The following is a 9946-nucleotide window of genomic DNA, read 5'->3' on the forward strand; positions in this document are numbered from 1 at the left end:
CTTTAGGCTGTGATTTTGGATTTAAGAATCCTTGATGGATTTTTCTTCCACTTTGTGAACCCTTTTTATCACTCAACCTGTGTAAATTTCTGGCATCCACAACAGCCCATGGAAAGGAATTCCACGCTTGAGTTAGGTTTGTGATAAGGAAGTATATCCTATCATTTTGAATATGCTGCTTCATAATTTATTTGATGACCCCTATTAGGAAAGACCAGTTGTTCGTAATTCAACTTGTCATGGCCACACAATTTCATAGATCTCTGTCCTGTCCCTCATCAGTTGTCCATCTTTGAGGATGAAAAGTCCTATTTATTTAGTCCTCACATAGAAGCTGTTCCATAGCTTAAATCTTCCTTGTCATATCTCTTTGTAGCTCTTCTGTTTTTTCTTTATCTGTTTTGTAATGTGGGGACCAAAATTGCACAGTATCCAGTGTGAGGCACAACAAGGACCTAGGTTGTGGCAGTGTCCCATTCTTTGCCACTTTTAATATTATTTTTGCTTTTTTTGGCTGCTGCTGAGCATTACCTGTTTATTGTAATTCTGCAAGCTCTTTTCTAAATAGCAATAGCTTGTCCAGAACACATTCTTTTGTGTAAGCAGAGTTAGGGTTGGCTTTTTTCCCCATGTTCATTACTTTCCCTTTTGTTGTACTTAAGCTTGTGCATTAGCATAGCTTAATGCATTGAAACATCATTCACTTTTCTAAAAAGTCCTGTGTATTCTCTGGTCATCATTTGGGATGTTATTTATATACTTACCCAGTAGTAAATTTTTCAACATCCTACCTGAAACATATGCTATGGAATATTCAAATTATTAACATGGAAACTATTTTTGCAAATGCAAGGTAACATTTTGATGCTTTCTAAGCATCTTGCATAGATTTTTCAGAACTGATGACGTTGGCCTTCAGGTCTCTTGAAGATACCAATTAGCTATTGAAAATTATTTAGGATTTTACATCTTAATTTGGAATATATATCTGTTTATAGAGACAATTTATGATAATGGAAATAAAATAACTAAGCTGATGTTTTCATAAGTGGCAAAGGGCCATATAAACTACTTCTAGGTCATATAAACTATAAACTAGGCCATATAAACTACTTTTAGGTCATATAAACTACTTCTGTGTATAGTGGGAGCTGGCCACCTCAATTCCATTTAAAATCTGATCCTGAAACCATTTTTCAGGCTGATTTAAGTCTAAATTCCCCAGACTGCTAGACCAAACATATTTATGACCACACAGTCATTGCTAGATGGCCTGTCTTGAAGCAGTAGTGAAACTTTATATCCCACAGAAGGCAATTTTTTTTTTTTGGAGAATCAGGACTAAATGACATGGTGAAAGAAAATGTACCCTTTAATTCAGAGTTGTTAATCAGAATCTCTCAGTACACTCTGTATTATTTTTTTAATTTGACTTTCTAAATTTATTAATGAATTTAGTGAATTTTACAAAATCTTGTAGAATACGTTTGTAGAATTTCTTTCTCTTCAAAAAGAATTTTACTTTCTTTAAATTAGAAAGATGTATTCAAAATAAATATGTTGTTGGGTGGGGCTGTTTTAGGCTGAAAAAATCTTTTACCTTCATTTAAAATTCCAGACTTAACCATAAACTAAAACTTCAAAGGCATAATAAAATTGTAGGCTACTAATTGTAGTCAGTTTATTTTGAAGTTATCTATTCATAGAGGCAGACATCCAAGACAGAGAACTTGTAAAAATGTTTTGTGATTTTTCTCCAAACTTTTATTTGCCTTGAGCAAAAATTAATCAAGTTTTACAATGCTCTCCTTGACATTTGAAAAAAGGCATTACCTCATATATTGTGCTATTAATTGCCAGAATAAGTGATTGCTTATAAGGGGCTAGATTTGCTCTGTGCAGAATGAACACATGATATATTACAATAGAGAAACCATTTCATTTCTGGGACTGATGTTTCATTCATGGGCAGTAAAATTGCATTTTAATGGCTAAAGAATTATATATTATATCCGTACATATACCAAAATGATTCATCTTGATTAAGGAATAGACACTCTAGGCTCCTTTGGGCCCCATTTATTACTTATTGTGCCCAGGTGAAAGATGATGCCTGAGACTTTGCAGACCAGAAGTTATTTCTTTCCCAATTTTATTGCTGATGATCTATCTGGTTTAGAACTATTTAAAAAAAAAAAAAAAAAAAAAACAGTCCAGCTCAGCTTTTTCCAGTTTTCTTTCAGTCCAAAACAAACTAACCCTCAGATCATAAGATAAGGCACTATCAATAACATGCTTTCAGAGGCCCTCAAAATAAAACAGTTTGGTAGTTTTGAAATGATTCATTGTGAAAGGTATTCACCTGTTGTGGTTTAAAAATGAAGTGATTCATTTAAGCAGGAGACAAGTCTACATGCAGAATTCTCATACACAAAATCTGGATGTAACTCTACAGTCAATTGCCAATATCGACAATACAAGCAGGCAGTCAGCTGTTGGTTTTTTCAAAACCTTTTTTAATATTATGGGTGAATTCATTATATATAAAAGGGAATTAAATAGCATTTAGTAGTGCCATACACAATACAAGCAAGCACTAAACAGCTTCTATGCACAGATCTGTAAATGCATCTCATTTTTGACCCCAAAATTCTTGCTAAATGTCTAGGTTACAGAATAGGACTTGAGAGTCTTTCCTTTGTGTGATTTAAGCTCATGGTTGTGACTCACAGTTAAACAGAGAGCGCTGGCGATAATAGCAGTAAAGGATCACATTTGGGGAAAATTTCTCCCCTCTGATCTTCACAGCATGAATAATGCGTATTCTGTATTTGTTCCAAGTATAGAACTCCCATTGATGTTTCATTAAAAAAAAAAGTATAGAATGCACAGCAGAGATCTACATTGCAGATAAGCAACTCGCAGCATGAATTAGAGAATAACTTCTCCCTTGATTTGAAGTCTAGTTCTTCCCTGCTTCCCCATATTGCGTTTGAAAGATCCATTTGTTGCTGCATTTTCCAATTGTGCTACAAATGTGACAGAAATTTAAGCACGCTCCCTCTGATGGCTCACACAAAACATATATTTCCAATGAAATGAACCAAAATCTTTTGGTTAAGTTCAGTTTATGAAAAAACATCTGTTGTGTACTTCAGTCTGGTGCTGTATACAATCAGTGGAAAGAGTAGCCTTGAAGGTTCAAAATAAGCAGCAACAAAGCCACTCTAAATAGAGTATTTAGAGTGCTGACACATTATTATATTTTCCAGTGCTTAATACAGATTTTTTTCATGTGTTATGGAAGAACTACTGAAAGCCTTTCTATTAGAGGCACCATAGAAACAGAAAAACACACCTTCTCCTATAAAATTCTGCTAATGTCATTTTTGTTGTGCTTTAAATACACTCATAGGGCTTTTATGTTCCATCAAGGGAACATAATACCTGTCCTGCATCAGAGCACCATTTGCTGAGCAACATTACAGACCATTTACAGAGCAACTTTTACTGAGTTGTGCTCAGATAAATCAACCTGTAACGTTTTTTTGTAAATCACCAGAATTGTCTGTTTATTCTCCTGATTTTTCTAAAGTGGAAAAAAAAAAGGAAAATTAATCAAATGGGAAAAAAATGCATTTTATGTATACAAGATTCCAATAGTTACAAACTTAGCCCTACACAATCTGTGTGTACAATATCCTTTTTCATCCTATTCAATTCTTTTTTTGCTCCCCCCAGTTCAGTTTTCATGACAGGAGCAATCCCAGTGCAGATTCAGGCAATTGCTTTCTTTGTAAGCATTCTCAGTAAACAGGTCTCAGTAGTTACAGATCCTGCTGTGTCAGGTCTACACTAGCATTCACCATCACTAAACACAAGAGAAACATGGAGGGAAATTTTAACCTAAAAACAACAGGAATAACCCGACAACCTGTTCATATGTGTGCAGTAAGCAATTTAAATGAGATATGGTCGAGAAAACTTTGCACTTCTCCCAATGACAGAGCACTGAACTTGACCACTGGTTTGAGTGTAGAAGATTCTGATACAAAGTATAATGGCTTCTTAAACAGTATTATGGGGAACAAACTAGTATAGTTTAATAGTAATCCTAATTTAGCACAACCTTGTGAGAAGTGTGGGAAATGTTATTAACATATAAAAATGAGCTGTTTTCAGCATTCATCATTACTCCTCAGCCTGAGGAAAAAAAAATGCTAAGATAACTATTATCATGTCAAAGCTTTAAACAAAAATGGCCAGTTTGTGACTCTGGGAAAAATTCATTTCTGAATTTCATTTACAAGTGAACTTCACTTTAAGCACTGGTATTTGCTCAAAACAGGAAAAACAATTCAAGATTCCACTTATGTTGGAATTTTAAACACAAAGCAGAAAAAGCAGCAAGTATCCTTAGCACAAGGTCATCCTCTGCTCAGGAACTTGATTTTGAAATGTTAGGTTTTGCACAGAAAAAGCAGGGTGGGTGGGGAGTAGTTAATGCTAGAAGGAAGGGAAGATAAATAAACATTTCCTACAAAACATTTTAGGTTTTCACAGGATTTTAGAACAGGAAAAAAAAAACCAATATATTACTTGCCTATCAACATCTTCTCAGTTTTCATTTTTAAATTAATTTCCATCATAACATTTCCACTTTTGATAATATATTCTTACAAACCAGTCTAGATGTCTCATTACTATTATCTGCAATTTAAGGCATCAATCCAGACATCTTGTGTAACACACAACACTGCAGAGAAGATATTATTTTATTTCTAAAAACATTTACTCTTACCACCCTTACTTTAATGTGGAAAAAGTCTAAAAAAAGAATAAAAGCCAGCACTGGAGTATGAAACACCAAACCCATCATCAGCATACAATAACTCTGACCAACGCAAGTACAGTGACCAGATTTACCTTTTGCCTGTATAATAACAAGCTTAAATAATCAAGATCGAAAAGTAATATTTGGGAATATACAGACTCAAATAATTTGTTTGATTGAAGGTGCTTGCAGCTAAGACACCTGTGCTTATTTCCTCTTTAGGAAGCAGTAGATGCTCAGGCAGTAGATTCTCAGGCACTTTCCTTGCTGACAATGCACTGAACCTTTCAGAACCTCATGAGAGGACAAATTAAAGCAGGTCTTCAGGTCTGTAATTCAGCAGTTAACTAAAAAAAAAATAAAATATCTGTCTGACAACACAGCCTTCAAAATTAGCACCTCTAACAACACAACCAGAGAATAAGTGCTCTAACAAATCGGTCCTTCCGCTGGCTTGGACAATCGTGATGGATGCACCCACTCTGACTGAGTGAAGAGTACTTTGGTTCAGGCATCACCGACAAGTAGGCCTGACTGAATTCAGCCTTGCTGTGCAAACCGTGAGAACTCTGCTAGGCCATATCTTCTCAGGAACTAAGGAGTCTAGGCCATGTCTTATCAGGACCTAACAATACCATCCTGAGCTGGGACTAGACAAAAATAAAACTGCTACAGCTGCACACCTGAACATACACCATGGGGGGGGGGGGGTTGACTACGAGTCAATCACTTTTCACTATAAATACCTGCAGCCCCTCCAGAGCTTGTTGAGATCTCCTGTATGTCAGCAGGCTGCGTGGCAGTGATCTCCCCCTTGAGTAGGGACACCTCTCAAGGTTAGTCCTCGAGGTTGAGACACCTCTTACCTGGCATCTGATATCTATAATGAGGTAAGCGACACTACATTAGGCCTAAAACTATATTCTATACAAGCTAGCTTAATTATTAGAAGTGTAGTAAGTAGTAGAGTGTTTGACTGCTGTCTAAATCATTGTCAGATCATCATTAAATCACTGTTTAACTAACATTCAATTATTGCTTAATCACCATTTGATTGCCATTTAATCATTGATTAATTACCATTTGATTACTGTTTGATCATTAATAAAACCCTTTTAGTTAACCCCATAACGATGACTTCTCTTAATAATTCACCTGTGAAAACAACCTATAATTAAAAGTGTCTCTGAAGTCTCTTACCAGCAAAAGTTTATTCAGGAACAAAGACATTAGAGAGAAGATAAAAAAACCTGCCCTCAAGGAACCAGTGAAAGTCAGATCCCTGGTTTCTACCAAAGCAGATGCTGGAAACAAGCAAAAAAATCCCAACATTTCATTAGACAAAAGCTACAGTATACTGGAACAAAAAAAAAAAAAAAGAAAAAGACTGAGAAGAAGAAGTCTTTATTAAGAAAAGTTAATATAAAATTTTGGAAAAAAAAATATCGGGGGGGGGTGTGGTGTGTGAGAGAGAGACTGCATAAACATCAGTAAGTCCAAGACAGCCTGTGCTCTTATTAATCATAATTCTAAAATGATAAAAAGACCATCTTTTGGCGTGAAAACAGTCATCACTATCATATGCTCCATTATGGAAAGGACTTATGTGTTTTCCTCTTAGAAAAGTAAACAAAGGTTTGAAGTGAAAAGTTTCACATATTTTAATGTTCAAAGCTCTCTTATGGCAAGTGCCAGACACTACAGTACTAATCCACATTTAAGTATTAACAAACATATTGGAAGAAAGGGCACTAAGGAGTTTTGCTTCAAAATTATTTAGTATATTAAAAAGCTGAAAGTTAAATAAAGCAAAGTGTAGTAGCTTTAATACAGAACTGAAATTAGAGGTTGCTCTAATGTTAGCAATTTTCTCCTGAAATTACTTGTAATATGTTGCAAAAACTATAAACACATGCTATGCACAGCAAATCCTCACTTCTTACCTCAAATCATAGGTCTACATTTGAAGCAAAACTTGTACTTTAAGCCAGTGTTAATAGTGCTGAGGTAAATTTGTACCACTTGAAAGCTTTTTATGACTTTTATTTATTATAAATCAAGGTCATCTTCAGGAAAGTTGTAGTTATAGTCTCTTATGTTTCCTAAAAAGAAAAATAAACCCTACATCTCATTCTTTTTTGATTTCAAACAGATAAAAGGCCATGGGTACCCAAGACATTGCTGCATCCATTTGTATCTGTATTGCTTGAACAGGCAATGACTTCATTTTCACCACTGATTGTAGTAAAGATAAGGGCTGGCGACTGGAAGATCACGCGATGTACGGAAAGAGTTAAGGGTTGACCCTCCCTTGTCTCCGCCCCTTATAACATGACACGCCTACTGCTGGGAGTATAAAGGTAAACTACTGCGCAATAAACGTTGAGGCTGAACACCTACACTGTGTGTGCTGACTGTTCCTTCCCCAGCCCGGGTCGGCTGGAGATCCGCCGGTATAACCTTGATATGTAACGAACGCTACATAGTGGTGACCCCAACGTGATCGGCTGCAGGTAGCAGCGATGGAGCTCGCGGAACTCGTAAAGGTACTAAAGTCGGTAGCGATGGAGGTGGGCGAGGATGGGGCGATAAGGAAAAGGCCCACGGGCGACTGCATCCAATGGATGCTACACCGGGGAGTGCTCGGCGCTCTCACAGAAGTTTTTGGACACCCCAAATTGGGGGAAAATACGCAACGAGCTGACAGAAGTGATCATAAGCAATGCTGGAGGAGCCAGTGACCGGCTTAGCGCCTGGGGAACAGTAGAAAGGGTGCTCAAGAAGGGGTTTGCGGCAAAGCGGTGCTGGCTTGCCGCACGTAGCGTGCTGATGGGGCATGAAGTTCCTGGGAACAAAAAGCCAACGGGTTTAGTCTCGGAGGGGACACAGGCTGGCTGGGAGGGAGCACAGCCGGGGGGGCTGACCCAGACTGGCCAAAGGGCTATTCCATACCATATGACGTCATGCTCAGCATATAAAGCTGGGGGAAGAAAAAGGAAGGGGGGGACGTTTGGAGTGATGGCGTTTGTCTTCCCAAGTAACCGTTACGCATGATGGAGCCCTGCTTTCCTGAGGATGGCTGAACACCTGCTTGCCTATGGGAAGTAGTGAATGAATTCCTTGCTTTGCTTTGCTTGCGCACGCGGCTTCTGCTTTACCCATTAAACTGTCTTTATCTCAACCCATGAGTTTTCTCACTTTTACTCTTCTGATTCTCTCCCCCATCCCACCGGGGGGGAGTGAGCAAGCGGCTGTGTGGTGCTTAGTTGCTAGCTGGGGTTAAACCACGACAGTTTTTTTTGGCGCCCAATATAGGGTACAAAGCGTTCGAGATAACGACAGATTTAATTGGAACGTGCTAGATCGAAGTTATAGCAGGTATTGCTGTTTAGCTATTAATCGGCAGGTTTCTGTGCTTGCCACGGGGCTTGCTTGCCTTACTGTATATTAGAGTCTAATGCTCGTTAGTGGCTGCTTTTTGCTTTCGCTGCTTGCTGTACTGCTGAACTGCTTATCATCTTACTCCGCTGTGCCTGGGAACATTTTGATAACAGCAATGGCTATGTGCCTGGGCTGGCAGATGGCCAGGGCATCTCTGCTGTTTTTCTGTACTGCTGTGCTGGACAGGCTGGAACTCCAGTGTGAACTCGAGTTGAAGGAGTGGCCTGTGGGGCACAGACGGGGCCGTCATTACTGGGGACTGAGCCAACGGAGGAAGGGGAGGCGCAGGGAGGCTATGGCGCAGCGGGAACAAAGGAAAGGTGTTCCCGTTACGAGTGGGGAGTCTAGAGCAGCCACCCACGGAACCTTCGGCACCTTCTGCACCAGCGGATCCGCCACCTACTCAATACCCCTGGGGCGAGTTGCAACAATGTGTGGAAAGGGAGCTGACTGATAGGTTGCTGGATTGGGTCCCGGGGGCCAATGTGGGATCCCAGCGGTATTGCGAACTACGTGAAGGAAGATGGCGGGAAGGAGAAAAGGAGGGCAAGACACCATCACCTTCTGAGGACGCCCCGTTGCATCCCAGTGATCGACGGGTGCTGGACACACAGAGAGCAGAGCGCAGGAAAAGATCTGAGGAACAAGGAGAACCGGCGTCACGGCTGACGACACCTGGGGGGGGTGGTAGGGCTCCCCCGGCACTGCCAGTGATACCTGAGCTATCAGAGGGACCCCTTACCCCTGGGGCAGTGGGAAAGCGAACTGGTATTACTTTGCAAGGTGCTCGCTCTGTGATTGCTGCTTGTCCTGTGTGTTCCAAAGATCCCCTCTGGGAGGCAGGGGTAAACCCTCGAGGGTTGCAGCCCAACCAAATATGGCAGTCTGACGTTACAATTTATGAACCCTTTAATCCACGTAAGTATCTGCATGTCACAGTTGATACCTGCAGTGGAGTTATTTTAGCGACTATGCATGCTAAACAAAATGCTCTCGCAGTTATTTTACATTGGCAGGACTGTATGGCGCAACTTGGCATCCCACAAAAAATTAAAACAGATAATGGAGCGGCATATGTCAGCAAGAAGACAAAGGACTTTTGCGCGCACTGGGATATTCAGTTGAGTCATGGCATTCCCTACAACAGTACGGGCCAAAGCATTGTAGAACGCGCGCATCGCACATTAAAAGGGTTACTCGACCGACTTAGGGAGGGGGAAAAGATAAGCCCAGGAACAGGGGTTCCCCCTCCCCTTGACCCTCCCTTATTTCGGGCACAGCGTCTGTTGACGACGGCACTAATTACCTTAAATCATATCATTTGAGGGAACACCTATAAAACCCAGACTGCAACCCAGGCACATTTCCGGCTCGATGAGAACGAAGGGCCTTACCCTTTGGTTCAAGTACGGGACCTGCAAACCCGTGAATGGAGGGGCCCGTATTCCCTCCGTTGTCTGGGACGTGGGTATGTGTGTGTGCAAACCGAGAAAGGGACGCTAGAATGGGTACCCAGTCGAAATATTCGACCGTATAAACATTAATCAATCTATTGAGTCTTATCTTGACAGGTTACCATTTCCCTACGCATCCTGATGGTGTGGGGGAGCAATGAGGGAGCCGCGACGAACTACTGGCTGGATTGGGCAAAATCCATGAACGTAATGGATG

The sequence above is a fragment of the Nipponia nippon genome, unplaced genomic scaffold (assembly GCF_047370975.1).
Source record: "Nipponia nippon isolate SJK-2023a ecotype South Korea unplaced genomic scaffold, ASM4737097v1 scaffold_26, whole genome shotgun sequence".
NCBI lineage: Eukaryota > Metazoa > Chordata > Aves > Pelecaniformes > Threskiornithidae > Nipponia > Nipponia nippon.